This window comes from Mauremys reevesii, linkage group 1 (genome assembly GCF_016161935.1).
Source record: "Mauremys reevesii isolate NIE-2019 linkage group 1, ASM1616193v1, whole genome shotgun sequence".
NCBI lineage: Eukaryota > Metazoa > Chordata > Testudines > Geoemydidae > Mauremys > Mauremys reevesii.
Window position 1 is genome coordinate 2,196,272 of NC_052623.1, and position 18,734 is coordinate 2,215,005.

The window sequence follows — 18,734 nt, forward strand, 5'->3', positions numbered from 1 at the left end:
GCTTAGTGTGGCTGCATGCACTTGACTTTATACAATCTGTTTCCAAAACCCGGTTTCTGTAAAATTGGAATAATCCTGCAGTGGTAATAAAAGGAGACATACCAGTCTCCTAGAGCTGGAAGGGACTTTGAAAGGTTGTTGAGTCCAGCCCCCTGCCTTTACTAGCAGGACCAATTTTTTGCCCCACATCTCTAAGTGGCCTCCTCAAGGATTGAACTCACAATTCTGGGTTTAGCAGGCCAATGCTCAAAGCACTGAGCTATCCCTCCCTCCCTCGTGCAGACATACCCTATGAATAAAGAAAGTATCAGGGGGTAGCCGTGTTAGTCTGTATCCACAAAAACAACAAGGCGTCTGGTGGCATCTTAAAGACTAACAGATTTATATGGGCTTAAGCTTTAGTGGGTGAAAAACCTCACTTCTTCAGATGCACTTTTGTGAATAAAGAGAGTAGAACAGACGTTTATATTTACTCTGTCTCACAACACATGAACAAGGGAACATCCAATTACATTGAAAGTCTGAACATATAACACTGATGAAAGAAAATTGTTTACACAATCCATAGTTTCAACAATGGATTGGCCATTGTAGGTGGTGCTGGTGGCACCACAGTTAGTTAAGTCTGTCTGATACCTTCACTTAGGAGACATAATTTTCAGTTACTTATAAGTTTGCCAGTCTTTAAGCGTTTGAACACTGGGTGTCTGCTTCCAGCTGAGTTGTTTTCTGAAAGTTTCAGACATAACAGTTCAGCCGACTTCTCGAATGAAGCTAGGAGAGAAGATGTCTTGCCCATGTTGAAAATTTCTTATAGCTGTTCCAGTGAGGAGCCTTCGCACCTCCAAGCTTTCCAGAAATTAAAGTCAGGTAACAGCCTCACCAGTTAACAGCCAGAGCCCTGAGATGCAAGAGAAGGACGTAACAGCATCTGTGCATTAACACACAGCTGGCTCCTGAGGTCTTTACTCAAAGGATTTTTGCCTCAGTGGGGCCAGAGCAATATACAGGCCATGGCCTCAGAATTTGGCCTTGTATTGTACATCTACTGACATCTTTCATCCTGAAGGATCCACTGTACCACTGAAATACAGCCACTTTGGGGCTGGAGGCCATCAGCCGGGGAGGCACAGCAAAGAGGGATGTTTTGGCCCATGATACTGGAGCAAACTTATCCCCTGTGGCTAGGGGCCTGGGTTGTTTAATAGCTGCACAGAGCGGAAAGGACCACAGACCTATTCTCTATCCCATCACGTCCACGTTACACTGGGTTTGCTGAGCAAGTGAGCTCCTGACCAAGAGATGGGTACCTGTGAATTCTGAGACGGGTGTGTCTTCTCTGGGAATCCCGCTCCGGTAGCCGTGTCCCACAACTCTCTCACCCCAGCATCTGCAGCAGCATCGCACACTGAGAGCTGACACAGGGGTTTGTGCTGTTTATAATATACCTCTGTGCAATCCCAATGGGGTTTGCTTAGGCTCTAGGGGAGAAGGGGCATCTGGATGTAAACAGGCTGGAGACCGGAGACATTCTAGCCAATGTCTCTCTTTCCATGTATGTGCTTCCTTGTTCTGTATCCATCTTTAGGAGTAAACAGTAATTAAGGCACCTTCCCAAAGGGAGATGAGAACTCTTGGGCTCTCCGTGGAGTCAGAGAGGAGTTGGCTGCTCTGTGCATTTGTGTATTTTTTAAAATTATAGTTGATTAGTAAGAAAACCAGGGATAATGCCTAGATCTCCCGAGGGTCTGATACTCTTCAAATACCCAGGATAGCTGGCTAGATTGTAGACAGACACATCTGGAGATTGACAATGGATGGGAGACAAAAACACTCTCTGCAGGCACATGGGGCTGTTGCTAAGAGGTCAGAGATCAGTAATTCTCATTTGTAACTATGACCATACTGGGCAGCACCTTTCACTGAAGGATCTTCAAAACACCTAGCACTATGAATATATCCCCACTATGCAGATAGGTAAACTGAGGCATGGAGAGAGGTGAAGTGGCCAAGGTAAAACAAAGATTGAGTGGCAGGATGACAGACAGAACCCAGGAGTCCTGACTTCCCTGCCATAACCACGGTCTCTCCGTCACACCAAGAGGGAAATGGACTCCAGGTCTGATAGGGCCTGTTCACTGGGTGGGATACAGGGGAAAATCTAGCAGAGGGAGCCTGAGCCTTCATCATCCTCTGAAGGTGAATCTGAGGTTTCCAGAACTAGCTGGAGTTTGTGAGCTACCCGCTCCTGTGAGGTTAGAACTCTGGGACTCCACTTCCGCTGCCCCTCAGAAACCTGCCAACGCATCACAGTCACTGGGGTCACTTCGGGGGAACAGACACAGTAAAACCAACACCAACAGAATGTTCCCGTGGACAGAGGGCAGCCGGGGGCCTGTCCTGGGGACAAAGGCTTCACCCTCCACCCAAAGCTACTGTGGAACAAGGGGGGGCCCTATGGGTGGGATAGAGACTGGATCAGTGTTTGCACTGGATTTGTTCTCTCCCTCTCGGTTCCTTTCCTCCCAGTCTCTCCCAGGGGGAATTGAAATTGAATGTTCCAGGCTGAGTCAGACTTTCCAGCACTGCCCCAGCTGGAGGGCGCTTGGATTCCCACAGCTGAACTCGCTGCCTGCTCCTCTGGCCAATCCCGGTACACAGCACCTGGGCTTTTTAGCACTGGAATGAGACTGAATAAATTCTCCTGTCCGAGTGCAACAGGGTCCCCGTGTCCACCTGTACTCAGGTGACTGACACTCTGTGGCTGGCCAGCCTGGTTTGACCTTCATCTGCAGCTAAAGGCAAAGGGGGGGGGAGGGGCTAGGCCCTGATTTGTCTGGATCACTGTGTCTATCATTTATTTTTATTGTCTGAGTTGTGGAAGCTTGCAGAGGCCCCACTCCAGTTCAGGGCCCCTCGTGCTGGGCCCTTCGCAAACCCAGAAGCAGAAACAGCCCCTGCCCCAGGGAGCTTAGACATCAAATTCAGACAAGGCCCAGCTACTGAGTGTAACACACCAGAGAGGGGGCAGGCAGGAGATGGGGAGGAGCAGCACTCAGAACGGGTGGTTCCATAGGCTGCTGGGTGGGTGTGAGACAGCGGAAATGCACAGCCCGGCCCTGGCTGTTGGAAGTGTGTCCTGGGCCGTTAAGAGCAGATCACGTGTTCGGGGAACTAGACTGGGGTGAGGGAGAACCGGCCATTGGGTGGCGGCTGCAGCAGACACACAGCTGGGAGCGCGTGACTCTCCATTAGCTTTTGTAACCTGCTTTAGTTCTACTCACGCCTCCCTCCTTCCAGTGCAGACTGAGCCTCCTTCTCATGAATTCCCAGGACAACCCCCGGTACCGGAGGGGAGACCAGAGGAGAGGGCAGAGGTAACAGGGCTGTGGGGAAGGAACGAAGGAGCCACCCTGGAGATGGAGGAACTGGAAGGCCCCAGGGAGTTGAAACTCCCAGGCAATGCAGCAGACTCCGGGAAGAGATTCAGGCAGAGTTTTGAGATATATCTGTGCAAGCAGCTGGGTTTGGTGAGAGAGACCAGTAGAAAACTGCAATCTTCTTAAACAGTGCAGGGCTTGCAGCAGTGGACAACTTTACTATCACACAGCTCTGGCTTTGCACTGGCACTATGTCAGTAAAACTTTCGTCAGTTAGGGTGTAAGCAGAGTCAGGATGAGCTCTACCCTCACATCTGGTGGTGAATTATGGTGAGTGTGGAAAAGAACTTAGGGGGCTCATCTTGTTTGCATAGGCACACCCACTCCGCCTAGCATGAGCCCACGGCAGCCCAAATTGGTCACTTTGACAGCTGTGGGATCTCCAATTTCTCGGTTATTGGGGTAGGAAGAATAAAGTGTTGTTACCCTGATTATGTGAATGAAGGACTATGAGACTGTTTTATGACAGAGGGTCTCACCATCAACTAAGTAGCACTCGCTAGATAAGGGACATGAGTTCCAAAACCCAGTGAATTGAGAGAGATTGGGGACAGGTGTGTGATCTGATGATATGGGCCCCCTCTGAGGGCCTGGAACACCAATTGCACTTCATTTTCTCTCCACTGTTGAAGAGTAGAACTAATTTTGATTCCATTAGGAGTCCAGCTAAAGGCTGCTGAGCTGCATTCACTTTAGGCCAATGGTGCACCCGCACTGGGGCTCCCCTACTACAAGCTGAAACTACTAAAAAAGCTAAAATTACTGAGCTGAGATTATTGAGTGCTGTGTTAATTAGTGGGGGAGCCTGAAAATATATTGCTAAGTGGCAAGCAGAGTTCAAAAGTTTATCTGCCAAGTTTTACCCCCCCAACCTGGGTTGAAATGGGGTGGGGGGGCACACAGGGTTTTAAGGGGCACCTTACGTGGGCCGGGGCTGACTGCTCCGCCTCTCCGTGGAGTTCTGCTGCAGCCTTCACCCAAACGGCTCCACTCCGCCAGCTGTGCCGCTCCTCCAGCCAACCCATGAGCCGCTCCAGCTGACCCCACAAACCGCTCCACTCCGCTCACTGTTCCATGGGCTGCTCCAACACGCTGCAAACTGCTCCGCTCTGCCAGCCGCTTAGCAATAGACCTTCAGGCTCCCCCACTAGTTAACACAGCACTCAGTGATCTCAGCTCAGTAAGCTTAGTTCTTTTAGTGATTTCAGCTCTTAGTGACTTCAGCTTGTAGTAGGGGAGCCCCAGTGCTGGTGCACCATTGGCCCAACGTGAATTCAGCTCAGCAGCCTCTAGATGGACTCCTAATGGAATCAAAATTAGTTCTGCTCTTCAACAGTGGAGAAAGGAAGATGTGCAATCGGTGTTCCAGGCCCTCAAAAGGGGCCCATACCATCAGGTACACACACCAGTCCCCACCCTCTCTCAATTCACTGGGTTTTGGCACCCATGTCCCTTGTCTAGCGAGTGCTACTTAACTGAAGGTGAGACTCTCCGTCATAAAGCAGCCTTATAGTTCCTCATTCACCCAATCAGGGTGAAAACACTTTATTCCTCCTGCCCCAATAACAAAGAAATTGGGGATCCCAGAGCTGTCAAAATAACCATCCCAGGCTGCCGTGGGCTATGCTAGGTAGGGTGGGTGTGTCAATGCAAATACCTGAAATTCCTTTCCACACTCCCCATAATTCACCACCAGATGTCAGGGTAGAGCTCATCCTGACTCTGCTTACATATATTTTACTTTAAAGAGTGTGTTTTGCTTGCAGTGCTTGGGAAATCTCAGCTCAGGTTACAAAGGCTAGTGTGTGTCCTCTCCACATGGACTGGGTAACAATCTTACCCTGACCAGGCTTTGGATCAGGGCAGGATGGTGCAGATCTGGGGTGCAAGGCTGGGGAGCTGGGGGGAATCGTCTGGAGCCTCGTTAGTGTTAGGTCATGAGTGGCGAGGACATTATTCATGTAACTCAGCTGGGTGTGTCCCTGCCTGTGGATGGCTGGGTAAGTGCTGGAACTGCCAGAGGTTTGTGGCTTGACTCAGCATCACCTGAGAGAGGGACATGAGTCTCAGCATCATAGTGAGAGAGGGACACCCCAGGTTGGTGGGACAGAGGGCTCAGTGGTCTCACAGTCCAGGCTGTACCCTGGGGACCCATCCCAGGAGGTCTGTTTTGCGGTTAGTCCCAGAAAACACAGGGACTCTCCAAACGACCCCTGTTTGGGCTGGTTGTTCAAAGCCAAGGGGGCTGGCTGGCGACGCTTGCAGGAAACAGCCAAGTTCATGGGCACATACTTTGTACAAGATTTGTTGCAAATGAATAACAGTGGTAGCAAAAATGATAAAAATGGTCATATTCAATCATGCAGCATCACGCCATGTTCTCGTCCCATGATGGTGCGACAGCTGCTACCCACCAAGGAGGGGACATTGCCCGAGATCTAGCAGAGCAAGCAGCTGGGACACTACAGCCACTGGAGGGTGGGAAGAGCAGATAAACACTTGTTTTCCTCCAGAGTTTTTGGGGCCCCTGGAGCAGGGTCCTTCACTCGCTCCGGGGCCCCCGGAAAACTCTCGTGGGGCTCAGGCCCTGGAGCTTCTTCTGCTCCGGGTCTTCGGTAGCAATTAGGCGGTGGGGGGGGGGTCCTTCCACCCTGGGACCCACCGCCGAAGTGCTGGGTCTTGGGCAGCAATTCGGCGGCAGGGGCTCCCCGGCGCTGAAGACCCCAGGCCCCCTGAATCCTCTGGGCGGCCCTGTCCCATATTCCAGGTGGGGGCATTAAACCACTGGGCTCTGGAATATTCTGGTGTTCACACACATGGCTGGACATGAACACACACACACACGGAGCCACATGCACACACATACACGTTCCCAACCTGCAAGGACCCATCCAGGAGGTGTGGTCTGAGAACCCTGAACAGATCAGGCCTGCTGGGGAGATGAGGGGGCGCACACTTCATTGGAGAATCCCACCAGAATTGAGGCCTGAGCAAGACTCTGAGCAGCTCGTTAGCTGTGGAGCAGCGTCAGTGCTCAGGTTGCTTTGTGCAGGCTACTGACGGAGCCCTAGGCTCCCGCTGGGTCAGGCAGGAGATGAGCCGGGTTTGAGCAAGGCAGCGGTGCCTAAGTTCAGTATTTCCCTGAGTGCCTCTGTGGATCTAGCCCTGGGCACCTTTCTGGAAGATGCTTTAGTCAAACACAAGTTAAGGTTGTTCAAAGCCAGGGGGTTCTGGCTGGGGACGCTTGGAGGAAACAGTCAAGTTGATGGACGTCCACCTCTCCCTTTTAAAGACCCTTTTCCTCCTATCGTTGTGCAAGGAGCAGGCTCCCTGGAGGAAAACAAGTGTTTATCTGCTCTTCCCACTATCCAGTGTTTGTAGTGTCCCAGCTGCTTGCTCTGCTAGATCTCGGGCAATGCCCCCTCCTTGGTGGGTAGCAAAGGGTACCCTTGGTGGGTAGCAGCTGGAAAGACTGAGCGCCCCACCCAGAATAGCCATTTGCCTGATGCTCAGGGCACTCACATGGGAGACCTGTGTTTAACCCCCTGCTCCAAATCAGGGACAGCAGAGATTTTGGATCTGGGTCTCCAATGTCTCTCTTGGGTCTCTCACGAGAAAGCGCTGACCTGCCCTAGGTAGCTCGCTCCAGGAGAGGGCTCAGAGCTGGCAATCCCACGTTGAAATAGGCATCTCTCTCCAGCCCATCTACCAGGCCCCTAGAGACCCGAATCAGTGGGAGTTAGGTGCTTAAGGACCTTTTGAACCACTAAAAAAAAGCCCTGTTGGATAATGATTCCCCACAGACATCTCCTTTCTGAGATCTATCAGTTAGCCAGTTCTCACTCCATCTAATGAGTGCTCTACGGATACTGTCTAGTGCTACTTTGTTAATCTGAATGTCATGTGGTACTAGGTCAAAAAACTTGAAGTGGTCTATATCAATCTCCCCAGTTACCTTTATGAGTCAAATTTGTTATCACCTAAAAAATCACGTCTCTTTGATCTGCCAGATTTTCCAACAAATCTTCTTCACTGGCATGAACTGTCGTCCTACCCTTTAATTCTTTATTGACTAAATCCCCTCTCCGATTTTCCATTATTATGCCCAGGACTGATGTCAAGCTAACAGGCCATATTATACCCAAGTCAACCCTTTCTGAATCCTGGCATGACACGAGCACTCCATCAGTCTTCTAGGTGTAGTCTGATTTCGGGTGGGTTAGCAGTGTTGATATAATTTATCAACTTAATTTAATTAACCATTTTAATTAATTAATAATATTAATACTAATTAGTGGATATTAATTAGTATGGGTTTGGCTCGCCAATGTTTGATCAGAAGATAAAGTTTGTCCTGAATCAGGCTTCATAGAGTTTGTAAAAGGAACTTCGGGGTATATGACAGGAGCTTACACTGAGACAGATATAGTCATGAAGACCTTTTTATTAAAATCAATGAAATAATAAGCAAATGTTTAAACAGTTCAAGATACAAAGTTACAAAATATCATAGTTCTATAAGAGATATATTTATGATAATACACTGTTATAAGCTGCAGACTTAATTGATACTCACCCTGTGTGGTGCAGTAGTGCCCTGGGCGTTTTTCACACCTCTGGCAGAGGAAGTTACTTCAAGATTGTTTGCGTTCTGATTTAACTCTATATATACTAAATGCTTTAACTAAAATGAAGTATAAGGGAGATTAAATCCCTTTTCACTTACTGTTTTGAAAAGAAATAATACTACGGCCTATTAATAGTTAATAGACTTCGTAGGTGTGTGACATCGATGCGTAGATGAGGGTATCGTGGAAGGTGGAGGCAATGAAGGTGTAGACAGGAGCAGATTGATGGGTAGAATTGCCAGTCTGATGGTGAGCTGTTTCACGTTTTTATAGAGCATTGGTCAGAAATCTTGCCTCCTATGCTCAAATTTCATCTTTTCCCCCACGGAAATGTTAGGGTACGTTTGTCTCATAGGCCAGTGTCATGAATAGTTAGTAAAGGGTTAAAATAGTACCTGGTAGGCACCTGACCTGAGGACCAATCAGGGAAGAGAATTTGAAATTTCTAGGAGGGAACTTTTTCCCTCTGATCATGTGTGTTTTGTCTTTAGCCGTCTGGAGTTACAAGAGTCCAGATGTTTTAATCAAGTCTACAAGTTTCTACCTTTCTGAACTAATTTCTTCTAGTCAAGATAGTGAGTATTAGAAAGATACTTTGTGTCCTCATCTAATAATCCTATGTTTGCAATTCTGTGTGTTTGTTATTGATTATTCTTAATTCTACCTGTATTGTTGTACTGAGAAAGAGAGAGGATTCTCTCCAGAACTTAACAAGGTTATACCCTATGAGTGTCCAGCTTGGACTCATAGAGATTCTGTATTTTCTTGTTTTTCTTTTAATAAATTCTTTCTATAAAGATTTGATTAAATCCCTTCTACTGTGGATATAGGGGAAGGGGCTAAGACATTCTCTCTCGGTGGTGAGACAGCTTATCTCTGGGCAGAGAAGGGAGGGGGAAGAGAGAATTCCTCCTGGGTTTGATTCAAGCAGTTTGAATCAGGTATCTCTTTCCAGTGGCTAGGAGAGAGGGAGGGGGGAGGTTTCCCTCCTGTGGGTGGATCTGTGTTCCCCAGGGAAAGTTGGGGGGACAGGCAGTGTGTCAGACACTTTAAACCTGACTGGTGGCAGCGACAAGGAGACCTACCCTAGGATTTTGGGGTGGGGGAAGACATGCGGGTCCTCACCTTGAAACCCCCCAGTTTCAAGTGAGGGTAGACCAGGACACAGTATGTATGTGTATATGAATGACAGGAATGTACGCATTTGTGGTGTACTTGTTAGATTTGTGGGCAAAAATCCCCTTTTTCCACCCTTTACTGTTATTGGTTCAGTTAAAGGTCTCCAGACATCTGCGTAGGTATTTTGTCTATTATCACTTTTCTGAGTAAGGGTCCCAAAATGTGCTGAAGTTGCCTTAGCGTCACATACAGGATGTTTGACCTGTAGGTATCTTGCATTTCTGCCAAACTTATTCTTAATGTAAATCTATAAGCCTATTACATCAGATACTTAAATTCATAAGAAAGATATTTATACAGACCCGCAGATTAATTCTCAGGGCTACATAGGATATCCCTGGTGTTCCAATATTTATTAAAAGTTAACATCAGCAGGACTGCAAAGAAGCTCATGTTCAAGAGTACAGCATCCTGCTTCTTTCACATACAGCACAGGAAGGTTTATTGAACATTTTTATCCTTTCAGCATCATCAACAGTTTTACTATCTCCATCTAGTAAAGGCCGATACAGCTCTCAGGATTTCCTTTGTTTCTAATATACATAAAAATCCTTTTATTTTCCTTTGCCCTGCTAGCCACAGATTTGTCTCTGGTGTCTTTGCGTCTATTACCCATTTTCTATAGTTCAACACTTCTAATTTGTACTAGTTGCTATCCACTTCCCATACTTTAGAGGCACTGATGAATGATCTTCTGTCCATGGATGGGGGCAGGCATCCATGCTCAGCCTCCTGGACACTGTTGGCAGTGAGATGCTGCTGTCTCACCTGAGAGGCAGTGGGAGTCCAGAGGGATGCACTAAAATGGTCTGAATCCTTCTTGGAGGGATGCACCCAATTAGCAGTGATGGGAAACTGCACCTCCAGCACTAGACCCCTCGTAGCTGGAGTCCCACATGGATCAATTCTCTCTCTGGGGCTTTTCAACATCTCCAGGCAGCCGCTATGGGAACTGGACACACAACATGGACTCAAACGCTAGCAATATGCAGGTGACATCGAGCTCCTCCCTCTCCTTCCTGTACGACCACTTCACTATCTCCAGGATGGCCCAGTTCTTGGACGGAGCAGCCGGCTGAAGCTGACCCCAAGCAAGACAGAGGCGATGCTGGTGGGCAGAGCAAAGCACTTTGAAGGGTTGGCAGCTACGGTGCAACGTCCTTTGACTGAAGGTTAACACCCACACCTGGGCATTTCACTCCACAGTCTAGGAGGGCTCTTGGTTGCTTTGCTGATGCTGAGCTCTCTCATAGCAGCGTCTGTGAGTAGTGCTTTCTACATTTCTGGTTGTCTAGGGTTGTGCCATTGGAACAGCTGAGCAAGGATCGTGGTGTGTCTCCATCACTGGCTACGTTTCAGTCAAGATGGGACGTTTTTTCTCAAAGATCTGCTCTAGTTCAAACAGGAATTAATCAGGCCTGTGCAATCAGGGGCGGCTCTTTGTATTTTGCTGCCCCAAGCACTGCAGTCAGGCGGCTTTCAGCTGCTTGCCTGCGGGAGGTCCGCTGGTAACACAGATTTGGCGGCATGCCTGTGGGAGGTCTGCCGGACCCGCGCATTCGGCGTAACTTCCACCAAATTTCCGCCAAATTTCTGATGAAGCCACGGGACCGATGGACCTCCCACAGGCATGCCGCCGAAAGCAGCCTGACTGCTGCCCTCACGGTGACCGGCAGGCCGTGCCCCCCGCAGCTTGTTCCCCCAGGCACTCGCTTGATACGCTGGTGCCTGGAGCCGCCCCTGTGTGCAAATGCAGGAGGTCAGAGCAGAAGATCATCATGGTCTCTCCTGGCCATATAATCTACAAATCTCTCTAGAGTCCCCTGCAAGGATAATATTTGTGTGGGCTTCAGTCTGGGTCCTTGTCACAGCCTGGGTGCCACATTTCGGCTCTGGCCAGGGTGGAAGGAACACAGGAAATTCAAAGCTCAATGGCGCTTGCTGCTCAATGCCGCTGGTAGGAAATGATCCGACTTCCTGTGATTCTTTGTGCACCCCTACGTCTCTCTACATAACACTCCCAGTGTCCTTCAGTGCACAAACCAACCCGCTGTGTGTCTGGTGCTTTGTATCTATCATTCCAGGTGCACTGAATTTGGGCTGAACTCCAGAGTGTGACTGAGGAAAGGGATGGGCGCCATCTCCTGCTCCGACCCCACCGGGCTGAGCTCTGAAGGCTTCTGTTAACTGTGAACAGCTGCAGGTTGGGCTCATTAGCTTCAGCTCTGTGTACGGGGCCTGTTGGACGCTAACTAAAACTTAGTGGGGTGGGGGTTGATTGGCAGCTCCCAGGACCAAAAGGAAGGGGGAGGGTGAATGAGTGAAGCGCCCAGAGCAGAGAGAGCACCCCAAGAGTGGGGACACCCTAGTCCCTGTCCTAAGTGACCATGACAAGGTTGAGGGTTGAGCCCCCAGGAATCCTGGGCCCAGCCTGGTCGGGGTTACAAGGACTCTGCCACCCAGGGAAGTGGAAGGGGAGTCCTTGGGGTCAGGCAGGCTGCTGGGTAAAGGGAGTGAGAGTCAGGAGTCAGATCCTTTCGCTAGCCCATTGCATCAGGGCGGTGTATCAGCCAGGGAAGTTCCCCACAAGATCGGGGCCATTCCCCCGCTTACGTCTGTTAGGAATTCTTCACAGAGCTTCCCTCACTTTTGACTTCTAAGGGGAAACTTTCACCCTGGGAATGTTTTGCTCTTTTGTGCCATGCAAGGCTCTTCAACTCTCTGCAAACTGTCGAATAACCTGCTCCCTCTGCCTGACTGACAGGGCCGGCTCTAGGTTTTTTGCCGGCCCAAGCAAAAAAAATGTGGCTGCCCCCCATCCCAGCCCTGGGCTCCCCCCGAACCCTCCTGCTGCCCCAGCCCTGGCCTCTCCTCCCCAACCTACACACCCTGCCGCCCCAGATCTGGGCCTCCCCCCACCCACACCCCCTTGCCACCCCAGCCCTTGGCTCTCTCCTCCCACGCACTCCCTGCTGCCCCAGCCATGGGATCTCCCCCCACCTGCACCCTCCTTCTGCCGCAGCCCTGGGACACTGGTAACTCGCTCCCAGGGCGGGTCATTCAGCAGGAATTTTGGATGTGCACAGAACACAGACAGAATTGGTTCCCATATGGTTACAAAACTGTGGTAAAGTGGAACAATTTTCAGCTTGTGTGATTGGAGGATATCTGGATGCATATTATAAGACTGTCCTCCATAAATGAGGAAAAGTTGAGGTGCCTTTATTATTCTTTTGTTCCACTCTTTGTTTCTATGGGGAATTTGCCAATGCAATATCACTGTCTTCGTTTTAAACAAATAAAACTTAAAAAAAAAAAGGCAATGGCTGTTGAAAATAGCAATTCCAGTCCTAAAAACCACTGGGAAGCATTTCTTGCTCAATTTTATCCCACTTTTTCTACAGCAAGTTACAGTGGATCAGTATATTTGATTTGGGAGAAATGAAGTAACACCTGCCCAAATTGAGCATGAGCACTCCTGAATTTTGAGGTGTTCAAATCTGGAAGGCAGGGGCTAGATTCCCTTTCTGAATATTAGCTACATCTGGAAAGAAAAAGTCAATTTCTGCTTCCATGGCTCAGAAGTGGAAATCATACTCCTTGGGCACACTTATTCCCCATTCACAGTGCCACCCCGCTCTAGCAGTGAGCTTTCCAATCACAATCCCCTCTTCATGCCCCCTCCTGAGCCTGCCATGCCCTCGGTCCTCCCCCTCCCCAGAGCCTCCTGCACCCCACAAAACAGCTGGGAGCAGAGACAGGGATGATGGGGGAGCTGCTGATGTATTATTGTGGATCTTTGGCAAGGTACATTGGTAAATTCTGGCTCCTTCTCAGGCTCAGGTTGGCCACGCCTGTACTACCCACACTGATAATGCAGCTTCCCAACACACATTTTTATGTGCACTTGAGCCGAAGGCACAAGGATTTTTTGACCTCCTCTTCTAGATGCTCTGCCATCTGTCCTGGCAGTGTGTCACCTTCTTCCTCTACACCCTGCTAACCTCAGAAACGTCTGTCCCTGTATCTTCCCACCCAAGGTTTTCCCTGCAATTGATGCTAACATCCTTGGTGTGCCTCATATGTGATTGTGTACAGGATAAATTTACAAACCCAGAATGATAAGTGACAGGTGACTGAGGAGCTTCTGTGCTCGGGATCGCAGCATTCACATGGCTTACATGCTGCCTGCTTCCTTCCAGCACAGGCATTTGTTCCTCATGTGGTCAGTGGAATTACAATGGTAGAACCTGCTGGACTCTTCTGATTTTACAGGAGATTTGAGTCCAGGATTAGAGGAATGGGGTAAAAGAGAGCCCTGCTTTCCAACAAAATTATACCCCTTTCTCTGTAGTTTATTTACAATAGATGTTCGTAGCTGCTTGAAATCAACTACTAGAGAAGCCATCTCATCCATATTTTTACCTTTTTGTCCCATAGACACTGTTTTACAGCATCTGTACATATTTTTAAGAAACACTCCTGAGCAAAAAGGTCAAACATTCCTTCAAACCTGTAACATCTTTGCTCCTTACACAGTTTTCCATCAGATCTTTCAGTTTGTTTACTGTTCCACATTACTCATCCCAGCCCCCCTCAGACGATTCCTTGTAGTGGCTTTGCAGTGGTTCCTCACCCTCTGGGTCAGTGGAAGGCCACTCTGCCTCATTACACTGCTTGGTGTCACCCACAGTTAGGGAATTTTCCAGGCAACCCACAGCCTGTGTCTCTGTCCAGCAGTCCGGGCACAGCGGTTGTCAGTTAGGGTCTCTAACCTGCAATCGGAGCAAAGGAGAAAACAATGTTTTGAGTCCAAGCCCTTCATCAGGGCAGGGCAGCAAAGAGTCTATGGCTTGGGCCTGTAGTCAGGGCCTCCTAGCTCCACGACGTCCCACAAAGGCTGTGGAAGGGAGCAGGGCAGCAGCTGCTGCTCTCCAAGTGCCACATCTTTTGAGCCACCTCCAGCTCTGTCTATGAATCTGCCACATGCTCAGCTACCCCCCAGAGAGGTTAACACCAATCCGGTTACAGTTTGAAGTTGCAGGTTGCTTGATGACAGTAATGGCCAGGGACTTTGTTTTACCTGGATGAATGACCAGAGTAATGGACACGGCTCCCTGCCCAGTGTAGATGTGCGGTCTCGCCCCTGTGGCGCCTCCTGCTGGCCTCTCAGGGAATTAGCTCTTTTTCCAGCCAGGAGCGCCCTCTGCAGGGCGGTGACCCGCCTGTCCTCTGGCCCCCGTGTCCCTCCCTGGACCTCGGTGCCCTTTTAACTGGGGTGCTGCCCCCTGGCTGTACCCCACCAATCTGGGTCTTCCCTCCCTAGGGAACCCCCACCCACTATCCCACCTCGCCTCAGTTTTGGCTACTGCCCAGTCTCCATCTAGCCCCCGTTATCTGGGGCAGACTGTGGTATCAGCCACTCATCATAGGCAAAGGGGTTTGGACCTGCTGCCTTGGCCTACCCCTGGGCTGCCCTCTGCAACCCCCAGTACCTACTGGCCTTGTGCTAGGCTGCAGCCTGTGGCTTTCCAGGCGGGAGCTCCCCAGCTCCTCAGCCTGTCCCCAGCCCTGCTCCACTCAGGTACCCTGTGTCTAGCTCCCTGCACCCAGGCCCTTCTCCCTCTACAGCCAGAGGGAGACTGACTGGGCTGGAATCTCTCTCTGCTGCAGCCAGAGCCCTGCAACCAAAGAGTCCCCACTGCCATGTTTGTGCCTCTCTCCTGCCCCAGCTTCTTCTGACTCATCCAGTCTCTGTGTTTTTGAAGGTGTGACGGGTTGAATCACAGAACCCACCTTGGGAGCGGCCACCTGATGTGCTAAGACTACTTCTGCTCCTGCCTTCCTGCCCTGGCAGCTCGGGACTCCAGCACCCTGTCTTGCTGAGCCAAACACGCCCGTCTGCTCCAACATAGACCCAGGGTCTGAATTACTCGCCCCACAGCTACAGACTTAACTGAAAGCAGCTCACAGAAGTGTTCTCATCTTTAACACTCAGATGCCCAACTCCCAATGGCGTCTAAACCCAAATAAATCCGTTTTACCCTGTATAAAGTTATACAAGGTAAACTCATAAATTGTTCGCCCTCGATAACACTAACAGAGAGAGATATACACAGCTGTTTGCCCCACTCCCCCAGGTTTTAATACAGACTCTGGGTTAATTAATAGGTAAAAAGTGATTTTATTAAATACAGAAAGTAGGATTTAAGTGGTTCCAAATAGTAACAGGCAGAACAAAGTGAATTACCAAGCAAAATAAAATAAAACACACACGTCTATGTCTAAGAGAGTAAGAAATTGAATCCAGATAAGATCTTCACCAGTTCCAGAATGCTCCCTTTTACAGACTAATCTCCTGTTAGTCTGGGTCCAGCAATCACTCCCACCCCTTGCAGTCACTGTCCTTTGTTCCAGGTTCTTTCAGGTATCCTTGGGGGTGGAGAGGCTCTCTCTTGAGCCAGCTGAAGACAAAATGGAGGGGTCTCCATAGCTCTCTCATGGGCAGTCTCTTCTGCCTCCATAGCTCTCTTGTGGGCGGCTTCCTCTCTAGCTGGTTCTGCCTCCACAGCAATTAATTTCTAATTGTCTTATTTCCATCCGTCTTTTCTGTTTGTTTTCTTTCTCTTGTGCTTCCCGTCTGGCCAGCTCTACTTTATTAGCTGCTTTACTGGAAGTCATTGTCCTGCTTTCTTGCGCTGGGCCTTGTCCCCTCTGCAGGGGATTCTTAGTTAACCTGGGACTTTCCCAGCACCCAGAGTTCAGCCTTTCTGGGCAATTTGCAACCTGTGCAGTTCTAGCTTGTTCAGATCTCCACTCTTACTTATTTTGCCTCCTTTTCCATCCCTTCTTCCCTTACCCAAAATAAACAAACAAAAAATAATAAACCAGTAACCACTTTGTCTGTTCTCCAGCCACCACACTTAAAACTCACTTAAAATCACTACCAGTATCTCAAAGCCACCAGCGGTGCCCAGACCCTGCTCGACTACGCCACCGTGACGGGTTCAATCACAGAACCCCCCTTGGGAGCTGCCAAGTGACGTGCCAAGACTACTTCTGCCCCTGTCTTCTCTGCCCTGGCAGCTTAGGACTTCAGAGCCCTGCCTGGTTTGAGCCAGACCCACGAGGCCGCTGCAGACCCAGACCCAGGTCTGAAACACGTCCCCTAACAGCTGTGGGCTTGACTGAGAGCAGCTCACAGAAGTGTTCTTGTCTTTAACACTCAGATGTCCAACTCCCAATGGGGTCCAAACCCCAAATAAATCTGTTTTACCCTGTATAAAGCTTACACAGGATACACTCATAAATTGTTTGCTGTCTATAACTCCGATAGAGAGATATGCACGGCTGTTTGCCCCCCTCCTCCCCCCCGGTATTAATACAGACTCTGCATTAATTCATAAGTAAAAAGTGATTTTATTAAATACAGAAAGTAGGATTTCTGTCGTTCCAAGTAGTAACAGGCAGAACAAAGTGAATTACCAAGCAAAATAAAATAAAACACGCACGTCTCTGTCTAATACAGTAAGAAACTGAATACAGATAAGAGCTCACCCTCAGAGATGTTTCAATATGTTTCTTTCACAGACAGCCAAGTTACATAATATGATGGTTATTGAAAATCTTGTTCAACATGTAATAAAGTTCTACTTATCCCAAAGGATAAATAATAAAATATAAAATAAAAATTAAATTGATACACCAGTTCCCATGTGAATGAATATTTAAGGTATTACCGAAATACTCACTTAGAATCAATTCTTATTAACTAAACTAAGATTTATTAAAAGATAATTACACATGGAGACATGATTAGAGTTTTAAGTCAAAGTATTTAAGTCAGTTTCATAGTGGAGATGGCTGGCCTCAGAGTTCCACCGAGTTCTTTCAGAATTAGTCAAGAGATTATAGTCCAATGTTGAAATATTCATTATCAGGGCGGTCCAGGGTGTAACTGGAGACCAGAGTCTTGTGACTTGAGTTTCTCCTGATGATACTTAAGCAGGGCTGAGATTAAAAGATCAAGTTCGAACAGACCTTTATACAATTTCTGGGCAGCACAGCAGTACTTGGGTGAACAATAGGCTTTTGAAGTAACCTTGTATTTCCTAAACATCACTAGAAATTAACTACCTGGATTAACATAAGGTTGTTATCCATTAAGCAGTTTATAGAATGTTCACAAGAAACTATAAAGAGACGTATAGAAAATGATATTGCATGCAAGTTCCATCTAATAATATTTCCTTTTCATCTCTGAATTAACCGAATACAGCTCTAGTCAGGAATCATTAGGTTACACTGCTACCCTCTAACAAGCTGTCAGTAAACAGAGACTACTAGAGTCACAAACTTCCTCCAGTTCTTTCCTAATACAAGTTTACATTTCAAAGCTCGAGTCTCTCTAAGATGGAATGGCCCTAATTACCATCTACATACTTTTCTAACCTGTCTGTAAAGGGTGAATCTGGGTCAATAGCCTGCAAGTTGCTTAAGTCTTTCTGGCCATGTGTCACACAACCTCTTTTGCAAGGGCCTGGGGCTGTTTGCTTTAGCGATCACGTGACCCAAAAAGGAGAAATTGGAACCAGAGTGCGCCCAAGGGGAGCTCTGGGAAGGGTGGGCTGAAGCAATTGGAGAGTCTGGGGGAGCCGAGCCAAAGCTAGTGTCAGGGCCTTGGTTGTTGGTGAGCAGGTTTCTGCTCCCAGAGGGAGGCACTAGAACGGAAGCTGCACTGCGAGAGTGGGCCTGGAAATCCAGAGCCAGAGGCAGGGCCTGAACAGTGCTGTGACTCCAAATCACAGGGGTCTTGTTTGTGGGCCCCAAACACGCTCGGCTGGTGAGTGTTCAGCTTCACAAGGTTGAGTGGGGCTGTGACAGAAAACCTGGAGCTGCTACACAGATGTGGACGGGGAGTGGCCCTGGCCAGGGAGGTGTCCACAGATATTTTCTTCACCCATATGTGGCTCCTCTGCCGTCTGTGTTTCCGCAAGGGCTCTCGTTCCAGAACTGATTGAGCCGGGCTCTGGAACACACGGTGCCTGTCTGGGGTCAGGGAGAGAGTTTTTGTGTCCCTTGGAAAGTGCTCCCCAGAACAGCAGAGACAAGGAATCCCTGTTCTAGTGGGGTTTGTAACATCTCTCTCTCTCTCTCTCTCTCTCTCTTTTTCTTTCTCTCTCTCTTTCTCTTTTCTTCTGGTGTATTTAGGTCCAGGTCTCTCCTTCCTTTGTAACTCACCCCCCCCCCCGCCCCACACACACACACTTGCCTCCCTCTCTCTGTCACTTCTAATTCCCAAGTCCCTGGCCATTTCTAATGGGTTTGGTTATTTGTTTTATTAATAAGTTTACAGATTAATATTAGAGTATATTTCACCTGTAACAAAAGGGAATTGCAGGCCACATCCTGTATGTTGAGCTAAAGCAGGTAGCAGATATGAAAAGGTGTTGGGAAAAGTGCAGCCAGAACCTCCTGTTGAAGTTGT